Source organism: Staurois parvus, unplaced genomic scaffold, assembly GCF_062004578.1.
Source record: "Staurois parvus isolate SC_StPar_1 unplaced genomic scaffold, SC_StPar_1.0 ptg001111l, whole genome shotgun sequence".
NCBI lineage: Eukaryota > Metazoa > Chordata > Amphibia > Anura > Ranidae > Staurois > Staurois parvus.
This window is the reverse complement of record NW_028318907.1, coordinates 351,115-366,896: the sequence shown is the minus strand read 5'-3', so window position 1 is coordinate 366,896 and position 15,782 is coordinate 351,115.

The window sequence follows — 15,782 nt, the reverse complement described above, 5'->3', positions numbered from 1 at the left end:
AGCTGAAGTGCTAGGAAAAGAACATACAAGGCCAAACCAATACCTGCAGGATGCTAATCACTAGATGTTTGGAAAACCAAACAGAAGTTGTAGGATGAGGAATACATGGGAAGAGCGAAAGAGAGAGCGAGATGGCGGAAGAGCGAAAGAGAGAGCGAGATGGGGGAAGAGCGAAAGAGAGAGCGAGATGGCGGAAGAGCGAAAGAGAGAGCGAGATGGGGGAAGAGCGAAAGAGAGAGCGAGATGGGGGAAGAGCGAAAGAGAAAGCGGGGCAGAGAGAGAGGGGGGAGAAGAGAGAGAGAGGGGAGAGAGCGGGAGAGGGGGGGGAGAAGAGAGAGAGGGGGGAGAAGAGAGGGAGAGAGACAGAGAGGGGGAGAGGGGGGAGAGAGAGGGGGGAGAGGGGGAAGAGAGGGGGAGAGAGGGGGAGAGAGAGAGGGAGAGAGAGAGAGAGTGGGGGGGGGAGGAGCGAGGGGGGAGGGGGGAGAGAGGGATGGGGGTAGAGGGAGAAGGAGGGGGAGAGAGAGGGAGGGAGGGGGAGAGAGAGAGGGGGAGAGAGAGAGGGGGAGAGGGAGGGGGAGAGAGAGGGGGAAAGAGAGGGGGGAGAGAGAAGGGGGAGGGGAGAGAAGAGGGGGGGGAGAGAGAAAAGAGAGGGGGAGAGAGAGGGGGGAGAGAGAAGAGAGGGAAGATAGGGGGGAGGGACGGGGGAAGGGAGAGGAGAGAGAGGGGGAAGAGAGAGAGGGGGAGAGAGAGAAGAGAGAGGAGAGAGAATAGAGGGGGGAGGAGAGAGAGAGTGGAAGAGAGAGAGAGTGGGGGGAAGGGAGAGAGGGAGAGGAGGGGGAAGAGAGAGGGGGAGAAGAGGAATCATATATACATACACCCAACTCTCTGAACTCTCTCGCTCTCTGATTGAGGGTGGGGGTGCAAAATGTTTGTGTTGCCTAGGGCACCACAAACTCTAAATACACTACTAGTGAAGGGCCAAGATTTTAAAAAGGGCAGAGATACATTTGTGGAAATTACAGGCCATTCAGTCTAACATCGATAGTATGTAAACTATTGGAGGGGATGATAAGGGTCTATATCGAAGATTTTGCAGATGAAATCAGACGAGAATCATTTTTTATGGTGCAACACGGTATTGAATTACTGTTCATTGCGGTATGTACATTGGATGAGATGCACGGTGCCATTAAAAATGTATGATACTGAAATGCAGCAACATGTGTAGGTGGCGGTGCGTCACTTTAAAAATAAATGTGCACACGTGAATGAGGAAGTGAAGATAACAGACAGAAAAAATGCTTCCAAGCATTCAAATACTAGGGGCCTTCTAATATTACAGGAAGGAATGTAAACCATAGAGGACAAGGAACTAGATAATATCTAGAATGTTGTCATCACAAGGGAAATGCCAAGGTCAAAATAACACAGAAAAGCCATGGTTCTCCAATCAGCACTATCTGCTTAAAGCTGTAAGAGGTTCAGGATGTAAAGCTGAACACTGAACTTCTCTAGTTGGCTCTCTTTTGCTCTGTTGAAGAGTAACTGTGCCCAAAAAAGGAGGCAGGGCTTTGCTTCCTCATGTCAGGACCTCCAGCAAGGACACTAGTGAGCAGCACAGTAGTAACATCCCCAAATCTCCTGATACTAGCAATCAGAGGCAGTAGTGCCTTAGATCTCATACTGTAGATATACAGCTATGAAGCTACAGAAGTGCCGTGGCGCCCTCACATACCAGGATGTATACTGCTATTTCTCAGGAGGAATTACAGGCAAAAAGCACAGTTTTCATGGTACTGCTTAGGCACAATGATCATTTTTAACAGTATTTTCCTATAACATATCAAATCTTAACTTTTTACGTTCAGTCTCACTTTAAATATGCCAGGGAAAGAAGCAAAAATAAAGGGCAGAGCTTCAATGATACAAACAAATATTAGAGTATAGAATGTTCAATAAATAAATATAACCATTCAAATATTCTATTTCAATGGTTTTTATTAATTTTTGAACAGTATAAAACAGAGGCAATAAAACACGCCCACGCAGGGGCTATCAATTGCACAGATAAAAAAAATGCAAAATAAAAAAAAAAGGGAAAAACAATGCTCTAACGCCAACAGGGCAAAAGGTACGCCCACACAGGGGCTATCAATGGCACATAAGTTACAAAACATTAATGTAACTGACTATAACAACTAAATGCAGCTGTCCAGTCACACCAAAAACAGAGAGAGAGAGAAAAAGGAAGAAAGAGGAAAAAAAAAGGGGGGACAAAGAGCAGGGGTCCAAGAGCACCAATACCGAACGCCATTACATCCCCAGACTAGCCGGGGGGAGTGAGGGAAAGGCATATTGCAACCACGGCCCCCATATTTTCAAAAATTTACGTTGGGAGTCGTTGCAGATACTCGATATCTGTTCGTTGAGCATCATAGTGGTCATACGATCCCGCACCCCCTGAAGAGGGACAAACAGGCTCTTCCAGGCCTGAGCAATTGTTCTAGTGGCCGATAAAAACAGATAGGAAGCCAACTTCTGCTGGCGAGCCAAGAGGCCCGGTATGGGGCAATGAAGCAAAGCATACCGAGCATCCCGGCGTATGGAGAGATGGAACAAGGTGAAAAGGAGGCCAAACACACGAGACCAAAAATGAAACAGTCTCGGGCATGACCACCAGATATGCAATACATATCCATGATGGCCACAACCCCCGAAAACATTGATCACTACAGGCAGGGTTAGCCCGGGCCCAACCGAGCCGGAACCCAGTACCAACAAAACAATACCTTATAGGCTGCCTCCAGTGTGGTCGTATTAAATGCGCATTTAGCTATGAGTGACCAGGCCTTATTCCAGTCCTCCGGATCCACAGCCACTCCCAGGTCGCGCTCCCACTGAACAACATATGAAAGAGAAGTATGCGACGAGCGTCTGTTCAGAGCTGCATAAAGAAGGGATATAAGGCCCGGAGCGCCCGGACGCTGTTGGCAAAGCTGTTCAAAGGCAGATTTCTGGTACGGGAAAGCAGAAGTACCCCGCAGCGAGAGCAGCCAGTGTCGCAATTGAAGATATCGAAAGAATTCCACCGGGGGGATATTCCGGGATTCCCGAAGAGAGTTCCAGGTGGGAAAGGACCAAAAAATCAAAAAGTGTCGCACCTGCAAAAAACCATTAGTCACCCACCAAGAAAACGCCCCTGGGTGATCCAAACCCGGTGGGAAAAGAGGGTTGTTAATAATGGGAGCAAAGGCAGAAAAGGTGACATCAGGCCACCAGAGTAACGTACCGAGTCCCAGACTTGTAGGCCATGAAGTAACATCGGACTCAGTGCCATAGGGCGCAGGGCAGGGGGAATCCATAGAAGCGTCGACAGTGCGATAGGGGCACAATTAGGTAGTTCCAACAGGACCCAAAGGGGGACGTCGGAAGAGGCGTGCAACATAGACAGCGGGGCAATCTGGCTCGCTTGATAATACTTAGTTACATTAGGCACCCCAAGACCACCCTCAAGTCTATGGGCAAAAAGCGTATTTTTGGATACTCTGGGGTGCTTATCGGCCCAGATAAAACGCATTAACTTCGCCTGAAGCAGCCGAAGAAAATGAGGGGGAACCCGCACCGGGAGTGTGCGAAAATCATACAACAATTTCGGCAAGATGGTCATTTTCACCGAATTAACCCGTCCTATCCAAGACAGGTGCGGAAATTGCCAAGAATGCATAAGAGAGGATAGAGAGCTAAGCAATGGATAATAATTTGCAGCGAACAAGGAGTCATAAGTGGGGATCAAGCGAATGCCTAAGTATTCAAGAGAAGAGGAAGCCCATTTGTAAGGGAAGTGGGATTGTAGGCACGAAACCAAATCTGAAGCCAAAGTAATATTGAGGGCGACAGTCTTATCCAAGTTGATATGGAAACCCGAATCAAGGAGGAGCGCTCAAGAACCTGTTGCAAATTAGGAAGCGTCGTCAGGGGGTTAGTAAGAGTCAGGAGGGCATCATTCGCAAAAAAGTTCAGTTTGAACTCCTGTCTCGCGTAAGGAACCCCCGATATATTGCAATCGGTCCGAAGCGCTAAAGCCAGCGGCTCAAGCGCCAGGACAAAGAGCGCTGGGGACAGGGGGCAACCCTGTCTCGTCCCTCACCCAATAGGAAAGGGATCTGAAAAATACCCAGCGTATTTAACGGAGGCCGAAGGAGAAGAATACAAGGCCTGAATCCAAGAAAGAATAGAATCCCCAAAACCCCAAGAGACAGCACAAACTGCAGATATTCCCAGGATAGAGAATCAAAGGCTTTATATATGTCTAAAGACAGTAAGAATCCCGGGATTTTCCGCTGTTGCAGAAAATGTATAAGATGAACCACCTTACGAATGTTATCACCCGCCTGCCTCCCGGGGACGAACCCTACTTGGTCCCTGTGGACCAGGCTACGCAAATATTTATTGATGCAAAAACTAAGAATCTTGCCCAATATCTTTAGGTCTTCATTAAGAAGAGAAATGGGCCGGAAGGCTTGCGGTTCCTGTACATCATCGGTCATCTTAGGAATCATGGCGATATGCGCTCTAAGCGCATCTGGAGAGGGCAAGGAGCCCTGTCGTAACGCATTAAAATAGTCAGCCAAAAAGGGCGCCAACAAGGCTGAGAATTTCTTATAATAAAGACTGGAAAAGCCGTCGGGACCTGGGGCCGCGGTGGACCGTAAAGATTTGATAGCTTGGAGCACTTCCGGTACAGTGACACCGGCGCTGAGTGCCACCTGTGCTGCCTCGGACAACCCAGGAAGTCGGAGATCTTGAAAGAATGCCTCTGCTTGAGCCACGGGGAAGGGATCTGGTTTAGTGTAGAGGCGCGAAAGGAAGTCTGAGAAACAGGAAACAATCTGCTGGGGATTAGAAGTACAGCCACCTGTAGGAAGTCGCAGTCGAATCGGTTTATAGGGTTTCCCCACAGAATTGAGTTTCCTGGCCAGCATCGGGCCCGGCTTATTAGCACAGGAATAAAATTTGTGTTTGGTCCAACGCAGAGCCTGTTCCACCTCTGAAGAGGCAAGTAGGTCCAACTCTGCCGCCAGAGCGTCCTGAGCGCGTTTATGGGCCGCGGATGGAGATGACTTCCAACGCGCATCTGCAGAGGCCAGGAGAGAATGAAGCTCCAAAAGTCGGCGCTCCCACTCCCGCTTCCGGACCGCCGCCAGCTGTATAACATAACCCCGCACCGTGGCCTTATGTGCCTCCCATAGGGGCACAGCCGAAGAGACCAATCCCGAGTTTTCCGTGATGTTCGTAAGAAAAATTCTATTTGTTGGCAGGTAGCCTGAGTGGTCAATAAAGAGTCATTGATGCGCCAATGAAAAGGGCGCCGTTCTGACCCAGAAAGGGCCAGGAGGAGTACCAAGGGATCATGGTCCGACCAGGGTGAGGAGGGAATAGTTATCCGCCGAACCAAGGGAAGCTGCTGAACATGCATGAATATATGGTCAATTCTACAAAAACTGTCATGAGGATTGGAATAGAATGTAAAGTCGTGCTCGGTTGGGTGAAGTTCCCTCCAGACGTCCGCCAGCCCCGCCATCCGCAAGAGAGAGCGCATACGTTCCTCCAGCACTAAGTCGTGAGAAGGGGCCGCCCCCCCCGTGCATAGCACCTATCCAATGTAGAATCCAAGGTAACATTTGAATCTCCCAAAACAAGAAGAAGACCCTTGGAGTGTTGGGAAACAATGGTGCAAAGATGCAAAAAGAATTTATGCTGAAAACGATTAGGCGCGTAGTAAGAGACAAAAGTAACCTCCTGGTCCCAGAGGGTGCCTTGCAGAAGTAAATACCTGCCCGTGGGGTCCGCTATATGCCTAGCACAGACAAAAGGGAGATTGCGTTTGAAAGCTATCAGTACACCCCGACGCTTCTCAGGGGCCGAGGCCGTGTAAAAGGTGGGATAGTGAGGTGAAAGGTAACGCGGAGCGGAGGACTGAGAAAACCTGGTCTCTTGTAAACATACCACGTCAATTTGTTGCGATTTGAGGTGATGGAAAACTTTAGCCCACTTCTGAGGCAAATTGAAGCCTTGAACATTTTTCAAATGTATTTTCAAAAGGGGCGAGGCCATGGTGGCAGCAGCATAGCACACTCAACAAAAAAAGCATAAAGCAGCCAACAACTCCTACTCCCACTGGCAATCGGACCGTGGCATCCCGGAACCCTGCATAAAACAAAAACAAAAAAACCAGAGAAGAAGAAAAAACAAAGAAAGAAAAGGAGAATAAGACACAAAAAGTATATACAACAGTGCAATCGTGTCACGCCAATGGTGACGTGCATCCTACACTCTAGGATACCAGTTAGGGGTGGCTCTACCACCGGACACATGGCTGCAAATGGAAACATTAAGAACATAAACCCTCAGGGGACAAAAGACAAAAGGGCAATGAACATAATAGCACGGGGTACCAAATAAGGACACTATGAGTCCCAGGAGCGAGAACCTCCGTGATGACCTCCCCATAGAATCCCGGAGAACCATGGGGGCCAACCGCCTCCCACCCAACCGGACCTACCAGGTCAACCTCCCACCCCGGAGCCCGAGGGAACCAGCACCCTATGCCACCAAAGGAGACCCGAATACCATCACCCAGACCCCAAATAGGCTGGAACAACAGAAAATCATAATCCTCAAGTCCAGGAGGAGACTCCCTCCCCCCCAACCAGGGATTGAACCCAAGGGAGCAAGCCGGATTAGTCCCAACCTAGAATGCCAACAAACCGGGAAAGCCCAGGGGCCAAACTCACGGTCCCATCAGAGAAGTCCATCGGAGAAACGACACGTGGGAGGTCCAAGATGCATCTTCAGCCCGGAGAAGAACAGGAAGGACTTGATCGCGAAGGGGTCTGAGAAAGGGCCCGCTTCCTGTTGGACGACCGCTCCCAGGTGTGGCCCGGAGGAAGTGGCCTCGCCAGGGATCCAGATGAATGAGCTGGGCTCCGATCAGCAGCTTCCGGCGAAAGAAGGCGTAAAGACTGCAAGAGAGAATGGGCCTCCTCCGGCGTAGCTACCGAGTGACTGCGGCCCTGTTAGTTGAAGGTGAGGCGGAATGGAAAGCCCCATGCGTATTTAATACTGCGTTTCACCAGGATCCAAGTGAAGGGCTTCAACTGGCGGCGCTTCTGAAGAGTGGTCTGGGAGAGGTCCGCAAAGAGCTGATAGCGATGCCCCTGGAAGCTGAGATCAGGGTTGTTTCTGGCCGCCAAGAGGACAGTTTCCTTAGTGCGGTAATAAGTAAACTTGATGATAATGTCCCTCGGGGGCCCATCCGGCCGTCTAGGGCCCAATGCACGATGTATGCGATCAAATTCGAGCCGGTCAATGGGGATAGTGGGCGTCAGCTCCTGAAACAGAGCAGTAGCGGTGGAAGTGAGATCTGCGACCGGATACCCCTTAGCCGCAAATTGCCACGGCGGGAACGGTTTTCGAAATCCTCAAGCCGCAGCATCGCGTCCGTCAATTCTTTCTTGAGGTCACACAAATCCTGTTCGTGATTTTCAATGACCGTGGCCGCAGCGTCCATTCTATCCTCGAGATCGTTCGTCCGGGAGCCCAACTCCCGAATTTCTTGCGAAAGACGGTCGGCCAGCTTGGAGGTAGCAGAGGACAATTCCACTTGTAGCATAGATTGAAAGCGGCACAGGAGCTCAGCATCCTGCAAGGATGGAATGGGAGACTGCTGGGATGTCCCTGCTGCCAGGTCTTCCATACCGCTAGGATCCATGGGTAGCGGCAACGTGGGACCCACAATCCAGGTCTGGGCTGCATTTGCCTCCTCCTCCGGCGGGAGCCGCTGACCCGCGGCCGGGGACCTGGAAGCCTCCGGCGGCCGGCCCAAAATCGAGACCGCGGCTTCAGCGGGTAGGCCGCAAATTCCGGCGCAGCCCGCCGGGCGCTGGAGGCGCAGGCGGCCGGCGTTTTCTTGCCCACAGGGGCACACAGAAAACAAGGGGCCAGCTAGCAAGCAGGGGGACCCCCCCTGAGGGTCAGAACTCGGCCGATGTGTCCGGTGGCCGAGGGAGAAGATCAAAAGGCAGCCATCCTGGCTGCTGCTCACGAGCGCCCCCCATAACCATTCAAATTTTATGCAATAGTGATATAAACCAACATATACACTCACTGGTCCCTTTATTAGGCACCCCGGCTCAATTGCTTGGTAACACAAATTGCTAAACAGCCAATCACATGGCAGCAATTCAATGCATTTAGGCATCTAGACGTGGTGAAGATGACTTGCTGAAGTTCAAACCAAGCATCAGAATGGGGAAGAAAGGAGATTCAAGTGGCTTTGAACATGGCATGGTTGTTGGTACCAGATGGGCTGCTCTGGGTTTTTTTAAAACTGCTGATCTATTGGAATTTTCACGCACAACCATCTCTAGGGTTTACAGAGAATGGTCCAAAAAAGAGGAAGTGTCCAGTGAGCTGCAGTTGTGTGGACAAAATTGCCTTCTTGACATCAGAAGTCAGAGAAGAATGGGCAGACTGGTTTGAGATGATAGATAGGAAACAGTAACTCAAATAACCGCTTGTTACAATCAAGGCATGCAGAATACCATCTCTGAACACACAACACGTGGAGCCTTGAAGCAGAAGACCAAACCGGGTGCCAGTGTACTCATCTTCTGATGGCTCCTTCCACCAGGATAATGAACCATGTCACAAAGCTCAAATCATCTTCAACTGGTTTTTTGAACATGACAATAAGTTCACTGGACCATAGTCACCAGATCTCCATCCAATAGAGCACCTTTGGGATGTGGTAGAACAGGAGATTTGCATCATGGATGTGCAGCTGACAAATCTGCAGCCACTGCGTACTGCAATCATGTCCATATGGACCAAAATCTCAAAGGAATGTTTCCAACACCTTGTTGAATCTATGTCATGAAAAATGAAGGCAGTTCTGAAGGTAAGAAGGGGTCCAACCCGGGACTAGCAAGGTGGACCTAATAAAGTGACCGGTGAGTGTATTTATTGATATGAAAAATCCCATGTAGTCATGTAGTTTTAGTCACCCATGTATGACTAAAACTAAAATGGAATTATAGTCAAAAGACTATGACTAAATCAAAAGTTGATGTCAAAATGAACACTGCTGCTCAGAGGTTATATCTATCCCTTATCCGTCCCCACGTCACTGGCCATGTTGTACATTGCTGAAAACTTACAAAAAAGGTTTGTAAATCTTTATCCATGGCAGGTGGGGGGGGGGTTCTTCTTTGTCCCCAAGGAAGACTGCTCCCTGAGACCATTCATCGCTTATTGCGGCTATTCTTTGCCCTTAAAGTGGTTGTAAACCTCAGACACAAAATATGAACAAAGCATATCCCTCTATAGTGTGTACCAGGGGTGGACTGACAACTCATGGGCCCCCCCGGGCAATAGGGGATCATGGGGCCCCTGTGTCCTTGCCCAAACTCAAAAAAGCCTATGAAAAGGTACCTCAGGGGCATCTCATGGGGCCCCCTACTGACCCCAGGCCCTCGGGCAGTGCCCGAGTTTCAAAATGGTCAGTCCGCCCCTGGTGTGTGCTTGTCTCAATCTAGAGCACTAAGTGTCATTTCTGTCTGCTGCCTCCTTCCTCTACTATCAGCCTGAGTCACTTCTGACAAGTTTTCCGGACACCAAGAGATATATGTTGACAGGGCAGGGGCCTCCAGGGCAGATTGACAGCCTCAGCTCTGATCCTGTGAGTTGTGTGAGGGTGGGGTGTCCCTTCCCTCCAATCAGCTCTCAGAGTTCTCCTTTCTGAGCTCTGCAGAGTGTAACTTCAGCTTTCTGCCCTTTTCTGAACTCTCAGTCAAGCTTTATAAAGTCAGCACTTTGAACGGATGTAGAGAAGAGAGGACTGCGGATAAACAGGCACAACCTATCTAGGAGGATTTGTTTATCTCTGTGTATCATCTGAGGCCAGGGGCGGACTGACAACTCATGGGGCCCCGGGCAATAGGGGATCATGGGGCCCCTGTGTTCTTGCCCAAACTCAAAAAAGCCTATGAAAAAGGTACCAGGGGAATCTCATGGGGCCCCCTACTGACCCCGGGCCCTCGGGCAGTGCCCGAGTTTCCAAATGGTCAGTCCGCCCCTGCCTGAGGCCACTCACTTTACTGGGTATATGGAAAGGAATGCAACCACTTTAACATCTGAGCTTTCTCAACAGGCTAAAAGAGGCTGTTATTTTAATCAAACTGGAACTTTTGGGAGTATAGAACCCCATCCCACTGCAATAAATGGAACTGTCTTTAAAACCAGTTATGGGCAGTGTGACAGACCGCCTGGCACCCGCCTGGGTGCTTCCATCAGAGAACTGCTTCCTCACTGCTGAGACACAGGGCCAAGATATTATAGCTGGGCATTGCACCCAAGACCTAGACAACATTAGCTTAGGTGTAACTGGAAATGTTTATTGAACAGAAATACAGGTTTTTATAGGCTCTGGAAATAGGGGCAGTCCCCACATGAACAATAAAAACAAACATTACACATTGGAATAAACATCCCTCACTGATTATGTCCCGAGGTCAAGTTGACACCAGGCTAATCCTATCATGTAGGAACCTCCAGGAGGTCTAGCCAACAGACAACAGTAATCTAATTAACAGCTAGGCACCCCAGCAATGTTTTGATTAATCAGGCAGTCCACCCAGACAGCCCGGCGCCTAAATAGGAATATATAGAATAGAGACCAATGTGACCAACTCTTTCAAAGAACATGTATAATCCCAAATAAAATAAAACCAGGAATAGACTTTAGGGCAAATACAAGAAAACAGTCCTTCAAAAATGTAACAAAAAGGAAATATAACAATAACAAATAACAGTGTGAATGTGGGCAGAAAAGGTCCCTGCAGCCAGTGTCCATGACAGTGCTTCCCCTTGTTCCATGGTCTGGCAGACCCAACTAGATCCAGTAAAGGTCGGCTTGGGGCTGTCCAGGAGTGTCTTATAGTTCTGTTTGCCGGGAAAGCCCATTAGTATTCCCATTCTGCTTTCTCGGCTGATACTGGATGGTAAAATTGTAAGGCTGCAGGCCAAGCTCCATCGTAACAAATGTCCATTATCCCGGGAGACACGATTTATGCCAGATTAACAGATTGTGGTCTGTGGTTGGTGAGCACCACGAAAGATCGTCTGTAGAGATAAGGTTGGAATTTCTTGATGGTACTCTCCTTCTCCATGACTGCATAAACAACTTCCCCTGGTAGCAGATTCCGACTGATGTAGGCCACTGGGTACTCACTGCCATCAGGTCCCACTTGGATCAGCACCGTGCCCAACATGAATGTAGAGGCATCTGTGTGGACACAAAAACATTTGGTTGGGTCAGGGGCAGCTAGAGCACGAGCTGTAGTTAGTGCAGTTTTTAAGCATTGGAAAGCAGCTTAACACTGTCTGTCGGGTTTAGCGATGGAACTATACTCTGGGACCAGGGGCGGACTGACCATTTGGGAACTCGGGCACTGCCCGAGGGCCCGGGGTCAGTAGGGGGCCCCATGAGATGCCCCTGGTAACTTTCATAGGCTTTTTTTGGGTGTGGTTTAAGTGTGGGCGAGGAAACAGGGGCCCCATAATCACCTTTTGCCCAGGGGCCCCATGAGTTGTCAGTCCACCCCTGTCTGGGACAAACTTCCTATAGTATCCAGCTGTGCCAGGGCCTGGGTTTTAGTATGGAGTGTAGGCCAGTTGACAACAGCCTCAACCTTAGTGGGCCTGGGTCGTTGTCGCCCACCGCCTACCCAATGGCCAAGGTACTGTACCTCAGACATCACTATGCTGCATTTCTCTGGCTTAAGGTTAGTCTTGCAGCCTTGATGCAGTCTAACGCGACACCCAGGTGAATCATATGGTCCTTCCAGGTATCACTGTAGAGAACTATGTCGTCCCGATGTGCACAGACATAGTCCTGGAGGCCATCAAGGAGTCAATCTGCTATCTTTTGGAAAGTCACTAGAGCATTCCCAAATGGCATTACCTTAGACTGGTATAGGCTGAATGGGGGATGAATGTCAGTAGATTCCACATCCAAAGGAATTTGCCAGTACCCATTGCATAGGTCGAGGATTGTCAGGAATTTTCTCCTAGTAATGTGATCTAACTGATCATCCACCCAGGGCATAGGGTAAGCGTTCATGGTGGTACAGTCATTTAGTCGGTGGTAGCCCACGCAGAAGCGGGTCGTGCCATCCCACTTCAGAATGAGGACCACTGGGAAAGCCCAGGGGCTGCTGGATGGTTTGATGACTCCCAATTCAAGCATCTCCTTAATCTCACTACGCATCCTCTCACTCATTGCATCAGGTACCCGGTAAGATGCCTGTCTCAGTGGCCGTTGTCCCGGGGCAGGGGCGGACTGACCATTTGGAAACTCGGGCACTGCCTGAGGGCCCGGGGTCAGTAGGGGGCCCCATGAGATGCCCCTGGTACCTTTTTCATAGGCTGAGTTTGGGCAAGGACACAGGGGCCCCATGATCCCATATTGCCCGGGGGGCCCCATGAGTTGTCAGTCCGCCCCTGTCCCAGGGTCTCCACTTGGTGCACTGGCATAGCAGTTTACCCAGGGACTGGAGAACATTTCCCTCCTCTGAATAAGGACCTGTCTAGCTTAGCTGATTGTCAAGCTTATTCTTCTCTATCCCTGCAGTACTCCTATTCTGCTCCGAGAGTTCCGTCAAGGGAAGGTTCTCAAAAAGCACATATAGCCACTACCTCCTTTCCCAGTTCTTAGTTCAAAAATTATCTTAGTCTCAAGCTGTGAGATGGCCCTTTTCTTATGTGTGCCCCTCCAATGTGGGGTTACCATGTCAATACCCACAAATTTGAGTGTGGAGGGGTCTTTATTATGGAACCACCTATAATGCTTGGACAAGGAATGCTCTTTTTGAACTAGGCACTTTGCACCCCACTGGACATAATGTTGAAGTAGACGTAAATTGCTTTATAGATAATAGTTAATTTTATGCTTTTATCTCTTTTGGTTTAGGACAGTGGTGGGCAACCTTTTTTTTCAACTGAGCCAAATCTCGCCAAAACCACGATTGAAATTTATTTTGAGATCCACATTTTTAAAACTGAAAATACATCCCCCATATAGTAATTCATCCCCCATAGTAATTCATCCCCCATAGTAATTCGTCCCCCATATAGTAATTCATCCCCCATAGTAATTCATCCCCCGTATAGTAATTCATCCCCCATATAGTAATTCATCCCCCATAGTAATTCATCCCCCGTATAGTAATTCATCCCCCATAGTAATTCATCCCCCATATAGTAATTCATCCCCCATAGTAATTCATCCCCCCTATAGTAATTCATCCCCCATAGTAATTCACCCCCCCTATAGTAATTAATCCTCCATAGTAATTCATCCCCCCTATAGTAATTCATCCCCCCTATAGTAATTCATCCCCCATATAGTAATTCATCCCCCCTATAGTAATTCATCCCCCATAGTAATTCATCCCCCATATAGTAATTCATCCCCCCTATAGTAATTCATCCCCCATAGTAATTCATCCCCCATATAGTAATTCATCCCCCGTAGTAATTCATCCCCCATATAGTAATTCATCCCCCCTATAGTAATTCATCCCCCATATAGTAATTCATCCCCCATAGTAATTCATCCCCCATAGTAACTAATCCCCCATAGTAATTAATCCCCCATATAGTAATTCATCCCCCATAGTAATTCATCCCCCATATAGTAATTCACCCCCCATAGTAATTAATCCCCCATATAGTAATTCATCCCCCATATAGTAATTCATCCCCCATAGTAATTCATCCCCCATAGTAATTCATCCCCCATATAGTAATTCATCCCCCATAGTAATTCATCCCCCATAGTAATTCATTCCCCATATTGTGTCAATTCACTTACCTTTGCTCCGCGCGTTCCTCTCGCCGTGTTCCCGCGCCGTTCCGGTCTTCAGGGTGGACTGTGAGAGGAGAGGAGTTCGTCACGCTGCCCCGCCTACATCCTGACAGCCAATGTTTGCCACGCTCCGCGGGCCGGATTAAAAGGTCCGCCGGGCCGTAGTTTGCCCATTGCTGGGCTAGCTGCAGAGTCCTGACTTTTGGGGCGGCCGCCCGAGAGGAGGGAGGGGAGCGGGCGCCCGGCACACAGAAGAGCCGCATTGAAGTGTGTAAAGAGCCGCATGTGGCTCGCGAGCCGCGGCTTGCCGACCACTGGTTTAGGCTATTATGGATTATAATGATTTATTGCAATTTGATAGTTATCTATCTTCCATGAATTTATACCACATTTTTAATAAGACTTATCACCTCAGTATTGTTTTTAATGAATCTTATGTTATATTTTTTGTTTTAATTCTGCTTGAGGTGATTGTAGCCGTATTAGTGCATTTGCGACAGAAACAATTGAGTTCTCTCCGTGATACTTTTTTTATTTGCACTAACATACAATTTTGAGGACAAGCTTTCGGGGAGTGTCCCCTTCTTCAAGGTCCAAGCAGTACTATACAAATCACAAAGTTTTAGCAGAATGTTAGAAGAGATGGAAAAAAAAAAAAGAAAAAAAAAGAGGCTAGAGATAAGACACAGCAAAAGCAAAGGGGGGGAAGGGGGCTTGAAGACAACACTTACATCACAGAGGGAGTCAAGCTTGAGCTGATAGTCATAAAATTGTTGGATAATGATTGAGGAATCCCATGTCCAAATTCAGGCCGTTATCTCTTGTGTCAAATAGAATTATCATTCTTCGTTCAAAAGCAGGGGCGGACTGACAACTCATGGGGCCCCCAGGCAATAGGGGATCATGGGGCCCCTGTGTCCTTGCCCAAACTCAAAAAAGTATGAAAAAGGTACCAGGGGCATCTCATGGGGCCCCCTACTGACCCCGGGCCCTCGGGCACCGAGTTTCCAAATGGTCAGTCCGCCCCTGTTCAAAAGTTTTTCTTTCCTGAATGGATTTGAAATTTCCTTTAAGAACTAAAATTGAGGTCTAACGGCCTGAATTTGGACATGGGATTCCTCACTCATTATCCAACAGTTTTATGACTATCAGCTCAAGCTTGACTCCCTCTGTGATGTGAATGTTGTCTCCCCCCCCCCTTTGCTTTTGCTGGGTCTTATCTCTAGCCTCTTTTTTTTTTTTTTTCATCTCTTCTAACATTCTGCTAAAACATTGTGATTTGTATAGTACTGCTTGGACCTTGAAGAAGGGGACACTCCCCGAAAACTTGTCCTCAAAATTGTATGTGCAAATAAAAAAAGTATCACACATTGTACTCAGTTGTTTTTGTTTTAATTCTGATATTATCTGACGTTTATACAATTTTAGGTTATACTATTCTATACAATTTTAGGTTATACTATTCTATTTTGAATATTTCTTTTTAATACATTTGCTGTTTAGCTTGTCATTTTAAGGGTTTTTGCCATGGATTTTGATCTCATATTTTTTATGACATGGAATTTAGAATTGTTTTTGAGACATATATATATATATATTTTATTCTTAAATAAAATCATGAGTTCCGCATACTTTATAAAATCACATGGATTCTGATGTGAAGATATACGGGGTTATCATCCTTTTATATAATATATAACTTTTTTCTTAAATTCAGTTTATTCAATTCTGGCTCCTGTTTGCCCCCGTTTTTTAATTTTTTAATTCTTAATATATTTGTTCTGTGCTGACCAATCATCGAGTTATTCACAATAACTAATTTATCTTTTTATATGATTTATATATTATTACTAAT